This window comes from Rhinoderma darwinii, chromosome 2 (genome assembly GCF_050947455.1).
Source record: "Rhinoderma darwinii isolate aRhiDar2 chromosome 2, aRhiDar2.hap1, whole genome shotgun sequence".
Taxonomy (NCBI): Eukaryota; Metazoa; Chordata; class Amphibia; order Anura; family Rhinodermatidae; genus Rhinoderma; species Rhinoderma darwinii.
In genome coordinates, this window is record NC_134688.1 from 282,213,815 (window position 1) to 282,227,085 (window position 13,271).

At 46.9% G+C, this 13,271-nt stretch overlaps 1 long non-coding RNA gene across 1 annotated transcript in view; it reads right to left on the reverse strand.

Moving 5' to 3' along the window:
• Positions 1–2,633: 2,633 nt before the first annotated feature.
• LOC142741166 (uncharacterized) overlaps positions 2,634–13,271 on the reverse strand; it is a 32,106-nt gene continuing 21,468 nt past the window's right edge. The window contains exons 2-4 of the long non-coding RNA XR_012881019.1: positions 4,134–4,272; positions 3,704–3,859; positions 2,634–3,534 (exon numbers count right to left, since the gene is read on the reverse strand). This is a non-coding gene — a long non-coding RNA (uncharacterized LOC142741166). The remainder of the gene's footprint in view (positions 3,535–3,703; positions 3,860–4,133; positions 4,273–13,271) is intronic.

Genomic DNA, 13,271 nt, shown 5'->3' on the forward strand with positions numbered 1-13,271 from the left:
CGCCCGTAATTTATGGAGCGTATTTGCCAGAATCCGCCTTGGATTTCAGTCGTCTTCGAGGCGTAATTCCGGGCGTTTTTTTTTCGGTCCGTCATTTGGCGCGTTTTTGTGCGCGTTTACTCAGACGTAAAATACGCGCGTAAAACGAAGCGTTTTTTAGGCATGCTCCATGTGTAGGCCAAATCCCACCCACTAGGGGCTGTGCTTGTATTCCAGGTCTATAAAAATGCGCCACCCACATCCCCAACTTCCCTTTTTCAATTACTGGTTGTTTGTGGGTGGAAAATGAATCCAAGCATCTTACCAGGGCCATCCCAGCTTGACCAGCAGGGCGAAGAACATAGAGAAAGGCGCATAAGAGTGCGGCGCCGCCATATGGGCCTGTTGATGCACATTTTGCTGAACGTCATGCGCCGAAGAAGGATTCGCCAGGTAGGTTGGGGCAAGAATGGATTGTGTTCCAAATGAGTTCTAAATATACGCTGTTGCTTATTCTAATGGACCATATGGTCACACTTTGTTTCCCAGGCACATGAAAGTCGGCGCAGATATTGGGTGCACCCCATAAATGTGTTGCGCACAGAAAGGGGACACATTGGGCAGCTTTATGAGGAGCTAAGAGGGTGAGTTTGTTTAGCGTTGTTTTTTAGACCAGTACATAGATGATATATTTCCCCAAACCTCCCTTGCTAATGCTCGTTTGAGGTACAATTGTGCGGCCAGGTGTGTTGCATGAGCCTGCAATTGCTGCAGCAGACAGCGTTTCTCATTACAACCTCACATGTGTATCCAGTTTGGCCGAATTTGTTCACTTACACCACTGTCTCTGAGTCTACATATGTTGGGCCTCTAGTTGACCTCTAATTTATGTAAACCTGCGTACATTGATATGTCCTTTTCTGTGGAATACAGCTGGTGCCTACATGTGTGTCATGTTGTCATCAATCAGGCGTTTATGTTGCACATGCTATGTTCTAGTATTTGCCTTTTTACAACTCTCTTTGTAATGCAACCTTAGTTCTCTATGTTGTTCCCTTTTGCGTCTCAGGATGTATTTTATATTGTGTCTGTCTCAACAGGTTTCCAGAAAAGTTCTATGCTTTTGTGCGGATGTCAATCCCTGCTTTTGACAGGCTGGCTGAAATTCTAGGGCCCCACCTTACGAGCTAGGATACCACTATGCGTGCGTCCATTCCACCTGTTGAGAGGCTGCTGATCACGTTGCGGTGTGTTTGTATATGTTTGAGGGCTTGTTTTACACATTGTGCGGGATTTTAGGTTAGGACTGGGCTGGCAACTCATGTGTGGTTTACTAATGGGTTTGCTAGAGTAATGTCATGTTGTTGTACCTTGTAAGGAATTTTGTCTAATTAGGTTTCTTTTTCTTCCAGATTTCTTGCAACAGGGGAGAGTTATTCATCCCTGCACCTGCAATTCCGTGTTGGCAAATCCACCATCAGTGGAATTGTCAGGTGCACATGCCGGGTGATTTGGCAGTATTTGCAGCCCATTGCGATGCCCAGTCCGACTCGGGAGATTTGGTTGCAGGTAGCAGCAGGCTTTCAATCTGTGGCCAATTTCCCCAATTGCATAGGCGCCGTCGACGGTAAGCACGTACGTGTGCAGCAGCCACCTCGGTCAGGATCACATTACTTCAACTACAAGAAGTATTTTTCAGTGGTCCTGATGGCGGTGGCTGATGCATCGTACAAGTTTGTTGCTATTGACGTCGGCGCATATGGAAGCACTGGGGACTCCCGGGCGCTACTGACATCAAATTTAGGGAGACACATACTGACAGATCAGGTAACTCTACCTCCTTCCCAACCTCTTCCTGGTACCACGCACCCAGTCCCCTTCGTTCTGGTATCGGATGAGGCTTTTCCACTGATGCCCAACCTGCTGCGCCCATACCCACGGAGGAGACTAGATGCCCGGAAGAGAGTCTTCAATGAGAGGCTGAGCCGGGCACGACGCTTCGTGGAGTGCACCTTTGGGATCATGGTTAGTAAGTGGAGGGTCTTTACCTGTGCACTTCAGTTGGATGCGTCCACCGTTGATGGGGTCATTAAAGCTGCCTGTGTTCTTCACAACTATGTTCGGGATCAGGAGCATGGTGACGTGGAGGTGGAGACACAGACAGCTTTCCGTGACCCCCACATCCACTGGAATTTAGGCAGACCATCAAACCGTGGAGTACAGGTGAGAGATGCCTTCACTGACTACTTCATGAGTCCTGAAGGTGCAGTGTCCTGGCAGGATTCCGGCCGCAGTGAGCAGCAGCCCATCCAGGAGTAGTGGAAAGAACATGTTTCGGATTTTGTCTAGAAAAGTGGGGATACGGATCAGACATCTACCCCCCTTTATGAGACACTATGTGTTGGAGCATTGTGGCATGGGGGAAGGCACGTTCAAACGGCTGGAACCTGCCAACTGTTGGTAGAGACAATCTGCAATAATGGTGGAGATATCCAAACACCTACAAAAATGTGTGTTGGCAAGTCAGAAGATAATGTTAGTTGTCTTGCTTATTCCATGTGTCCGTTTGTGTTTATCCCAATGTTGTGGGTTGTGATATTAAAAATTTTCAGCCAATCAAACTATCAACATCTTTTACTTTCAAGCTCGGTTACATATTGAGCAATTACATCATTGCCTCAAATGCTCCTTCAATCATGGCAACAACATTTTGTAACATCACAAAACTTAAAAACATGAACTCATAACATGAGTGGGACACAACATAAGGGAAGGGGCTACATTTGGGTGAAACGGGGAGGAGAGTCATAATTTGAAGGGCCAGGATAATGGGGTGGGAAATGTTGGGGATACATCTGGCTATAGCCACTGGTGGCGTATTGGGAGGGTGGGTAAGGGAACCTAGGTTCCATGACCTGGGATGCAGCAGAGGAAATGGCTGAGGAGGGTGGGGGCTGTGGAGTCTCCGTCTGGGTGGAGACACTGACGGGTCGTGGGCTCAGGGGCATTGGGACGGATGGCTCCCTCACGCCAGTGGCCCGATGGAGGTTGTATACCAGCTCCTCCAGGGGTGGGAGTAGGGCTGCGATCTCAAAGGCTGCCCCCGCGGCTAGAGTGTAGGCCATGTAGGAGTGGCAAACATGGCGTTGCAACTGGCGGCAGCGAGATGCAACGGAGTAGCCAAAAAAATCATACTCATCATCGCCGTCGACCCTCCGGATAAAGGACATGGCGTTGGACTCAACTTCCAGTTGGCTTTACATTGTCCGGAGGGTCCTCCGAGATCGGTGTCGTGTGGGAGGAGAGTGGATGGGGGGTGGCAGAGGGGTTGGGTTGGCAACTGGCACCTGGCTGGCAGCAGGTGGGGCAGGGTTTCGATCGCCCGCTTCGGAGGACGGAGAGAAGGCACATGGTTCCGCCTCCGATGCCGAATCGTGCTCCGCTTCCGCAGGTGCCTGCCGAGAGGTGGAAGGAGTAGGATCCCTGTCCCTCAGCTGCTGGTCCTGTTGTGCAGGGGTATCCACCTGCGTCGGGGGCTGAACATTGCCCGAGGATCTGATAACGTTAAAGGAGAAGATGAAGTATTTGTGCAGCACACATGTCTCTCATCCTTTCTTTTTAAATTGCTGAACAATACCTAGCCCTCAACCACTATGCCTACCCATGCGCTGCAATACACCATTAAACAACACGTAGTGGTTTACAAATGGATGGAAAAACTTACTGGCGGAGTGCCCTGTTGGGCAGGAGGAACAGCAGCTGCTCGTGGTACGGGCATTGTGACCCGTGTGGCGGAGATGAGCCACTCCTCTCTGCTTTCCTCATGTCCCGCATGAACCGGTCACCCGGACACTCTTCCAGCGGGTCTGGAGGTCTTTCTCTGCAACAAATAGGCAACAGGAACTCAGGACCCCAAGATCACATTATTCGTTTAAAGTCAATGTACCCTTTGTCTGTAGTTTATAAATAAAGTTACGTGTGGGTTCAAACAAACACAGCTAAGATGTGTGTATTTTAGATGTGAAAATTTACTTGCTCATTTACTTTAGCCTGTCATCAGAAAAACATTGCTGGGCCGAGACACACCATTTCCCTGTATAAACCCCAAACATCATGATTCTATTGACCTACATGGACACATGACAAACACTCACCAATTTCGCTCTGCTCCTTATTGGACCGCCTCACCTAGTCGGGGTACAGCGCCACGCAAATCTCCCAGGAGTCCTGTCTCAGGGCCCGATTCGAATAGCCTGGCACCTGTTTATTCCAGAGATTGCTGCGCGCCTCCACCTTTACAACATACCAAGGCAAATAACTAATCAAACTGTAAAGAACGTGCATTACCTTTGTGACAGATGGCTTAGTTTATGCAGTGCCAGAAAATAACAACACACACATGGTAATCTTTTGGGTGAATCCAAAAATCACATGACCAAATTCACTGCTAATCTAAGTACGGTGGTTACTTCATCAAGTAAAGTGCTTAATGCTACCCGCGGGTGTTAGAGATGCAAGGAAATGCAAGCCAGGGGGGATTGTGTGGTGGGGACCCATTGCTGTGCTCCAAACACACAGCAACCATCCGCAAGCGAAAATTGCAAAAGCACACAAAGAGCACATGTGCGGCACACCTTCCAACACACCATAAAATGAGATACAAATATGCGGCGCACATTGTTGAAAAAATGTGCCGACACAGAGCAAACGACAAGAAAGCAATGTGGCCACCTTTAACATTGAGGAGTTTCAAACAGAGAGAGTGGACAGTTTGTTAGTTAAAAACAGCTACACATGCGCTGTGCGGTCTATGCGCAATTGCATGTGCAGTTGTTGCTACCCAAATGGCATGTTCCACAAGACAAGTTCAACAGTACATACATTGCATTGGGTATGTGTAGATTGTGGGCATGTATGTTAAAAAATACACAGATTCACAAAACACATGACAGAAAATGAGAACACAGGGCCTAGACACATGTTTGCACCTGCATAGTGTCTTCAGTGTACAAGGAAATCCCCCCCCCCCCTTAAACACAATCCAAGCAACATTATGCCTATCACTTTGTACTTACTTCGGAGATTAGGGCATCCACGTCGATGTGCATCCTCCTGTACGTGGGGGGTGCCATGCTGAAGCAGTCAAATCAGGGTTTTTTATTACCTAGCTTAAAAATGACTAAAATGGCCTTTGAAAATGGCTGCATTGGCAATACCCCTTGGGGGAGGGCTTTTGAAGCTTGGGTCGTTAATTCGGAGCGTAATTTCGCGCGTATTTCCATCCGTAACGCCCCAAATTACGCGCACAAGAGGCGTCCAAAACGCGTGAAACACTTTTCAGCAGATAACATTGGCTTCAATGGGATTACGGCGCGTCGAATACGCCCCAAGAAGTGACAGGTCACTCTGTTGTACTTTTGCAAGCCTCATTTGCATAAATACAAAAATGGTCATAACTTGGCCAAAAATGCTCGTTTTTTAAAAATAAAAACGTTGCTGTAATCTACATTGCAGCGCCTATCTACTGCAATAGCAGATAGGGGTTGCAAAATCTGGTGACAGAGCCTCTTTAAACTCTGTGGACAGGTCAGGATCCTGTTTCTTTTAAATGCTGCTGGGGAACCCGCTCGATCCACTATATAAGGCTGCGCTACGGTGCTTGGGAATAAGTGACTGGGGCAGAAGAGGATGGAGGTGAAGCCTTATATAGTGGATCGAGCGGGTTCCCCAGCAGCATTTAAAAGAAACAGGATCCTGACCTGTCCACAGAGTTTAAGGCAGCACAGAGTATTTCAGGAGATGAGCGTGCGGATATTGTGCGGGGTGGTGACTTGCCAATCATGTGAAGGTGTTATTGAGGACAGGAGTGGAGGAGAGGTAACAGACTGAGAGCTACGTAATGGTAAGAGCAGAGTTCACAGCAGCACAGAATATTTCAGGAGAGGAGCGTGCAGATTTAGTGCTGCTGTGAACTCTGCTCTTACCATTACGTAGCTCTCAGTCTGTTACCTCTCCTCCACTCCTGTCCTCAATAACACCTTCACATGATTGGCAAGTCACCACCCCGCACAAGATCCGCACGCTCATCTCCTGAAATACTCTGTGCTGCCTTAAACTCTGTGGACAGGTCAGGATCCTGTTTCTTTTAAATGCTGCTGGGGAACCCGCTCGATCCACTATATAAGGCTGCGCCTCCATCCTCTTCTGCCCCAGTCACTTATTCCCAAGCACTGTAGCGCAGCCTTATATAGTGGATCGAGCGGGTTCCCCAGCAGCATTTAAAAGAAACAGGATCCTGACCTGTCCACAGAGTTTAAGGCAGCACAGAGTATTTCAGGAGATGAGCACGGCCGGCCACGGGCAGCCGGTCGTTTTTCCGAGCCGTGCTCCCATTATAAAGTATAGGAGCACGGCCCGTAAAATAAAAAAATAGAACATGTTCTATCTTTTTAACGGCACGGGCACCTTCCCGTGAGAAAACGGGAAGGTACCCGTGGCTAACAGAAGTCTATGGGCCCGCTATTTCGGGTCGTAATTACAACCCGTAATATTGGGTGTTTTTACGGTCGGGTGCATGAGGCCCCGTAATGATGGGTGGCTACATGTGTGCACCCGTCATTACGGCAGCGTTGCTAGGCGACGTCAGTAAATGGTCACTGTCCAGGGTGCTGAAAGAGTTAACTGATCGGCAGTAACTGTTTCAGCACCCTGGACAGTGAATTCCGATCAGAATATAGAGTAACCTGTAAAAAAAAAAGACGTTCATACTTACCGAGAACTTTCTGCTTCCTCCAGTCCGGTCTCCCGGCCGTTGCCTTGGTGACGCGTCCCTCTCGACATCCGGCCCGACATTCCTGGATGACGATACAGCCCATGTGACCGCTGCAGCCAATCACAGGCTGCCGCGGGCTCTGCAGCCAATCACAGGCTGCAACGGCCTCTGGAACCAATCACAGGCTGCCGCGTCAGGAAAGAAGGTCGGACTGGAGGAAGAAGAGGGACTCGTCACCAAGACAACGACCGGTGACGTATGAAATGCTTTTTATTTTATTTTTATTCAGCGGCCTCTTTTCTCTATCAGTGATTGATAGAGACAAGTGGCTGCCGATTTGTATAATATTTTTGACTGGGTTCGGTCAAAACGGGTTCGGCCGAACCCGGTGAAGTTTGGATTCGCTGCGAACCGAACTTTTCCCAATGTTCGGACCGAAACCGGATTTGGTTGTCCCGGTTCGCTCATCTCTACTTGTAATGACACTCTAACAAGAACTTACAGTACCCCAGTAAGTACTGCCAGCAACAGTCTACTTGTACCAGCCAAGGACCCAGCTGCCAAGGAACTCCCGGCTTCCACAACAAAGGACTGCTCCCTCCTTTGGGCGCCACCATAAGGCGCATCCACAGACTTATGAGCTTGTGATCCCACCATAGACTACACCTTCCGTTACCTAAATAGCTTGTCACAACGAAGTTACGCTCCCAGATATCAGATAAGCCTCAACAATCCCATCCATGTAGCAGAACAACGTGGAACAATTGTTCGGCACCTTCTCGCCCACCACACTGGCCAGGATTGCAAATGCATGCAGCCAATTTGAAAAGGTACAAGGAATCCTCCGATAATGCTGCTTCTCCTTCTCGTCCTTTTTACTCTCATCTGGTTTCACTCTCTCTAAATTGAACTTCTCCAGAGGTAACAAGGAGAAGAAGATCTCAAAACACACGTAAACCTCACCTATCACCGCGTTTGCAAGCCGAACATCCTCGACCTGCTTAACCTTGCCTGTATCACTGCCGTTGCCTGCACTTGTCCCTGCCCCAGACACCGCCGCCTGCCCAAAGGCAGTACACCCAGCATCAGACACCCCAGGGGAACCCACTATATGCGTCACCACACCAGCAGAGTCCACGTACCCCCAACTCCATTCCCAGGCGTACCAGCCAAACCACCAGTCACCCCTTGCCTGGCAGACCACACAGCTTCAGGCACCCCTACATTTCAATGCACACCCCCTCATGTGAGCCAGCCACATCCGCATCCACGACAACAACTCCTGCGTTGACCTATCTGGGCCCACCGACCCCATAACCACCTGACATTACAGAAACCCCACTCCACAAAACCTTGCTTGTACCGAAGCGCCCTCATCTGGCTGTCCAAGGGAAGGCCTCCCAGCAGCCTTGGTGACATCCATCCTATCACGTCCAAGCTGTCCTATAGTTACTCTGGCCGCTGTCAAGGTAGATGGGGTCACAGGACAGTGCAAACCCAGCCGTACTGTCCTGTGACCAGCAGCTCACCCTCTTCAGTCGAGTCATATGCTAAAGAACCGCATTCCTCTTCCCTGGGGTTGGGTCAGTGCTCTCTTCAGCAGCTGCCCCCCAATCTTGACGAGAAGGCCACTGGCCCCTACCTCCAGCTAGATATCAGCGGCATTCATCATTACCTAGAGTCCCCTGGTGCCCCACCGATCCTGCAGCAGGTGCTGTCAGAAGCTCCACAGTTGAGGAGCCCATCCCCTGCTGGGACTGAGCGGCTGCCGTCACAGGTAAGGTCACCTACCATGTCTTCCTCCCTGGCTAGCACTTCACTAGTAAAGGCAGCCATGCCACTCCTTACATTGCCTAGTCAGTCACAAGGGGGAGGAGGAGTAGCCCCACTCCTCCCCTGCTGGGACCCGCCATGGAACAGGATTCCTCCCCACCAGCCGGTCAGCCAGGGTGAAAGAGTCCCTGGTGGGGCTCAGCAAAAGGTGCCTGATTCGGGGGGGGGGGGGGGGGTAACGTCAGGACTGAGGCATTCCAGCAGCCTGGACCGATGTGCCTGAAATTTAGCCACCAATTCCCTGCCACTAGTAACTGCGGCCAGCAAACTGGCTTGCACCCACTCTTGGCCATGGGTCACAGCAGCCCTCACAACGCTACGCAATTCCTCCATGAATAAAGCCATGATCCTAGGCCTAAATAAAACACAACTGGGTACAAGCTAGCTCTTATCATAACCTCTCTACTCTAACATCTGTTTTGCGTCAAAACTGATATGCCCTCTCCCTGTTCTTCTTTGTATAACTCAGCACAGGCAGTGCACATACACACCACCTGAATCTGCACTACATACCCTAATATTAACCCAATAACTACTCCCTCCCTGCTTCTACCTGAGTCAGGCCACAATCTACTATGGCTGTTCCCCGCTCCATTGCTTTCCGTTTTCTTTCATCTCAACACCCCAGATATCAAGGGAAATCTTTTAAAGCTGCATTTTCCCAATTTGTCAAATACTTTCGGCATCAGTGACTATATACACGTAATAGACAATATAGCTTTGATCATCAATAGTTATTTGGAAAAGCACAGCGGAAAAATTACCCATTTTTTTCCCTTACAAATGGCTTTATTATAATAAAAATCTTCACATAATTGGTATTACCGCGTCTGTAAGACCCAAACTATAAAACTATCACGTTATTTGACCCGCATGGTGAATGCTGTAAAAATTCAAATTTGCTGTTTTCTGTTTATCTTACCTTCCAAAAAATGCAATAAAAAACATTTAAAAAGTCGTATGTACCCCAAAATAGTACTAATAAAAAACACAAGCGTCTCACAACAAATAAGCTCTTTAATAGCTACATAGACGACAATCGACAAAACTGAAAATAAAAAATCGCTGTCATTAAAGCCCAAAATAGACTGGTCACTTAATTTCCTATATAAAGACTAGTAGTTCAGAAAGTATGCAGCCCCAGGGCAGCATGGTGCTTCTGCTAAACTAGACAAATGGCCAGACTAGAAAAACAGAAATTAGTATATTCATGCAAGATTCTGAACACTTTGATTTTCTTGCTAGGAAGAATATATCTGATCATGCTTCCCAGGTGTAACAAGAAGTTAGAAAATGGGAAATGTTGCATTTATGTGACAGTTCAATCACAGCAGGTTAATAATAACAACTGTCATGGTATGAGATAATAGAGAACTGACTAACTATAACAGTTTTCTCAAGACAAATATTCTATAGTCGGCTGGGTATATGTTTCAACGATTACACTGTCCCCCCATATCCATCATAAGTAACCGATGGCAACTACAATACATACATCCGCTATAACAAATGGAGTCATAAACCATCGATACATCTGCATTAAAAAGAAATAACTTTTATTGACATAAATTTAAAAACTGCTTGACAGGCAAGAGGAATTCAATGTTAGCCACATAGGTGCATGGGTAAACTATCAATCCTACTTAAAGGGGTTGTTCAGTCCCTAAAAATTGATGGCCTATCCTGGGGTCCAACTGCAGGGACCCCCGCCAATCAGCTGTTTTGAATCAGCTGCTTTCCCTTCATTCTGGACACTGCACATACTGTGAATTGCCGACACAGCAGTAGCGGTGGTTCACAGTATTACAACCTTCTCCCATTGAAGTGAATGGGGGAAGGCTGTAATACTGTGAACCACCGCTACTGCTGTGTCGGCGATTGATAATACGAATAGTATAATACCGGATAGTATAAAACACATGTTAACTTATGGGCCATTGCACACGAGTGTGGTTTCCACGGTCCGTATATTGCCCGGAACACAAAAAAATAGGGCATGTCATTATACATGCTGCATTTGCGGTCCAGGCTCATTGAAACCAATGTGTGCACGGTCCGTGATTTGTGGACAGCCCGCAGATGACTTTCCGCGGCCCGTCGGTGCCGTAATCACGGACCGTGCACACAGCTACGGCTGTGTGCATTAGGTCTTTATCATTAAATTTAGGTGTTTCATTCAGTCCCATTGCCACAGGTGTATAAAATCCAGCACCTAGCCATGCAGTCGCCTTTACAAACATTTGTGAAAGAATGGGTCGTTCTAAAGAGCTCAATGAATTCCAGGATGGTACTTTAATAAGATGCCACCTCTGCAACAAGTCAGTTTGTGAAATTTCTTCCCTCCTAGATATTCTACAATCAACTGTGAGTGGCATCATTGCAAAGTGGAAGCATTGAGGAACCACAGCAACTCAGCCACAAAGTAGCAGACCACGTAAAGGTACAGAGTGGGGTCGTCGAGTGCTGAAGCGCATAGTGAAAAAAAGTAATCAAAGCTCTGCAGAGTTCCATACCTCCTCTGGCATTAACATCCGCATAAAAACAGTGTCTTGGGAGCTTCATGGAATGTGTTTCCATGGCAGAGCAGCTGCATGCAAGCCTCACATCCCCAAGTACAATGCCAATGCCTTAGATGGAGTTGTGTGAATCACGTCACCACTGGACTCTGGAGCAGTGGAAACGTGTTCTGTGAAGTGACGAATAACTTTTCTCTATCTGGCAGTCTGATGGACGAGTCTTGGTTTGGCGAATGTCAGGAGAACGTTACCTGCCTGACTGTATTGTCCCAAGTTTAAAGTTTGGTGGAGGAGGGATAATGCTGTGGGGTTGTTTCAGTTGTCATAGGCTGGTTAGTTCCAGTGTAGGGAAATCTTAATGTTTCAGCATACCAAGACATTTTGGGCAATTGTATACTGCCAACTTTGTGGACACAGTTTGGGGAAGGCCCTTTCTGTTCCAGCTTGACTGTTCCCCAGTGCACAAAGCGCGGTCCATAGAGACATGGTTGTGTAAGTTTGGTGTGGGAGAACTTGACTGGCCCGCAGAGATCCCTGACCTCAACCCCATCAAATACCTTTGGGCTGAACTAGAATGGAGATTGTGAGCCAGGCCCTCTCATCCAACATCAGTATCTGACATTACAAAAGCTATTCTGGAAAAATGGGCATAACTTCCAACACACACACTCCAAAATCTTGTACAAAGCCTTTTACAGCTTTTTACAGTAGCTGCAAAGGGGGGAACTAATTCCATATTAATGCCTATAAAATTAGAAGGGGATGCCATAAAATCCACTGTAGGTGTAATATGTATATTTCCCAATACTTTTGTCCATAGTGTATGTCCATGTAAAACTCAAGAGCTAAAGCATTCGGTGTTCCATCTTACCCATGTCTCTAGATCCTAGGTCTCCACCACCGATGGCCCAACGCACATTTTGTGTATTAGCTTGATCAGGGGAACATACAGATGTATTGATGGTTTACGACTCCGTTTGTTATAATGGAACTGAGAAGTTTTGTTTGCAGGATCTGAGGTTTGATCCAGAAGACACTAAATTTATGTATATTCGGGTGTTTATATTAACGAATGTTAATGTTTCTTGCTTTATTTTCCGCAGTGTATAAGAATATATTCACAGGCGGCAGATTTGTTGCAAAATATTTCTGTAACAGTCTCATTGTCTGCAGAAATCTATGCACATGCTGTAGAAACAACCCCACACAGATGTAAGGAACAGATTTTCAGTCGCAGAAATGTCTGCAACAAATCTGCTGCATATGAACATATCATAATACAGATCTTTCAGATCTTGTCTAGATCATCCCACCCCAATCAGTTTTCCAACCCCTCACTGCTTTCTTTCGTCTTCGCACAGCGCCACATGACAGCAGAAGCCAATTGCCTTTTACAGCGATGACCGGAAATGGCTGGGGACGCAGTGACAAGATGTGTGGGAATGGTAATGAATATAACAGATAAACAGGGCCACATTAGGGTCCTATGTGCCCTCCCTATAATTAAGTCGTTTCTTTTTTTTTTAACATTCGGAAACATTTTAAGCTGTTTTATTTTATTTTAAAGAGCCGAAAATACACGAAGCGACTGAGCACTCACACGAGCGCTTCAGCTGCTTCGTTCTAGTGATTGGTGGGGGTCTCAGTGCTTGGACCCCCACCAATCCAAACTTCTGACATGTCACTATGACATGTCAGAAGTTTGTCAAACGTTTAGCTACACTTTAACGTTTTAAATGCTTTGTATATATTTTGCTTTACTTACTGAATTCTATATATATTTTTTTATCTTTAGCTCCTCTGTGAGATATACACATCAGTTCAGGATCCCAAGTCCCTCTACTGCCATGATTGTTTATTGCAATGTATCAATGTGGGTAAATGTATCACTCTGCAACCCAGGATATTTAGCTCATATGGGATTGCTTAGACTAGATACAGTTGTAGAAATCCTCGACTTAGTATTAGGTCTGTATATGTGTTCAATAAGCTCTCCCATTAACTAACAGAAAACATAGGTTTTGAAAATGGTGAGATACTGAAACAAAGTATATTATAAAATGGCATAACATTTCATTATACAAGGAATTTTGAATTTTTTCCCCAAGCCCATTACTTAAACTTTTTTCTGAATAATTATTCACATTGCTGGATTCGCAGCATGAATGAGG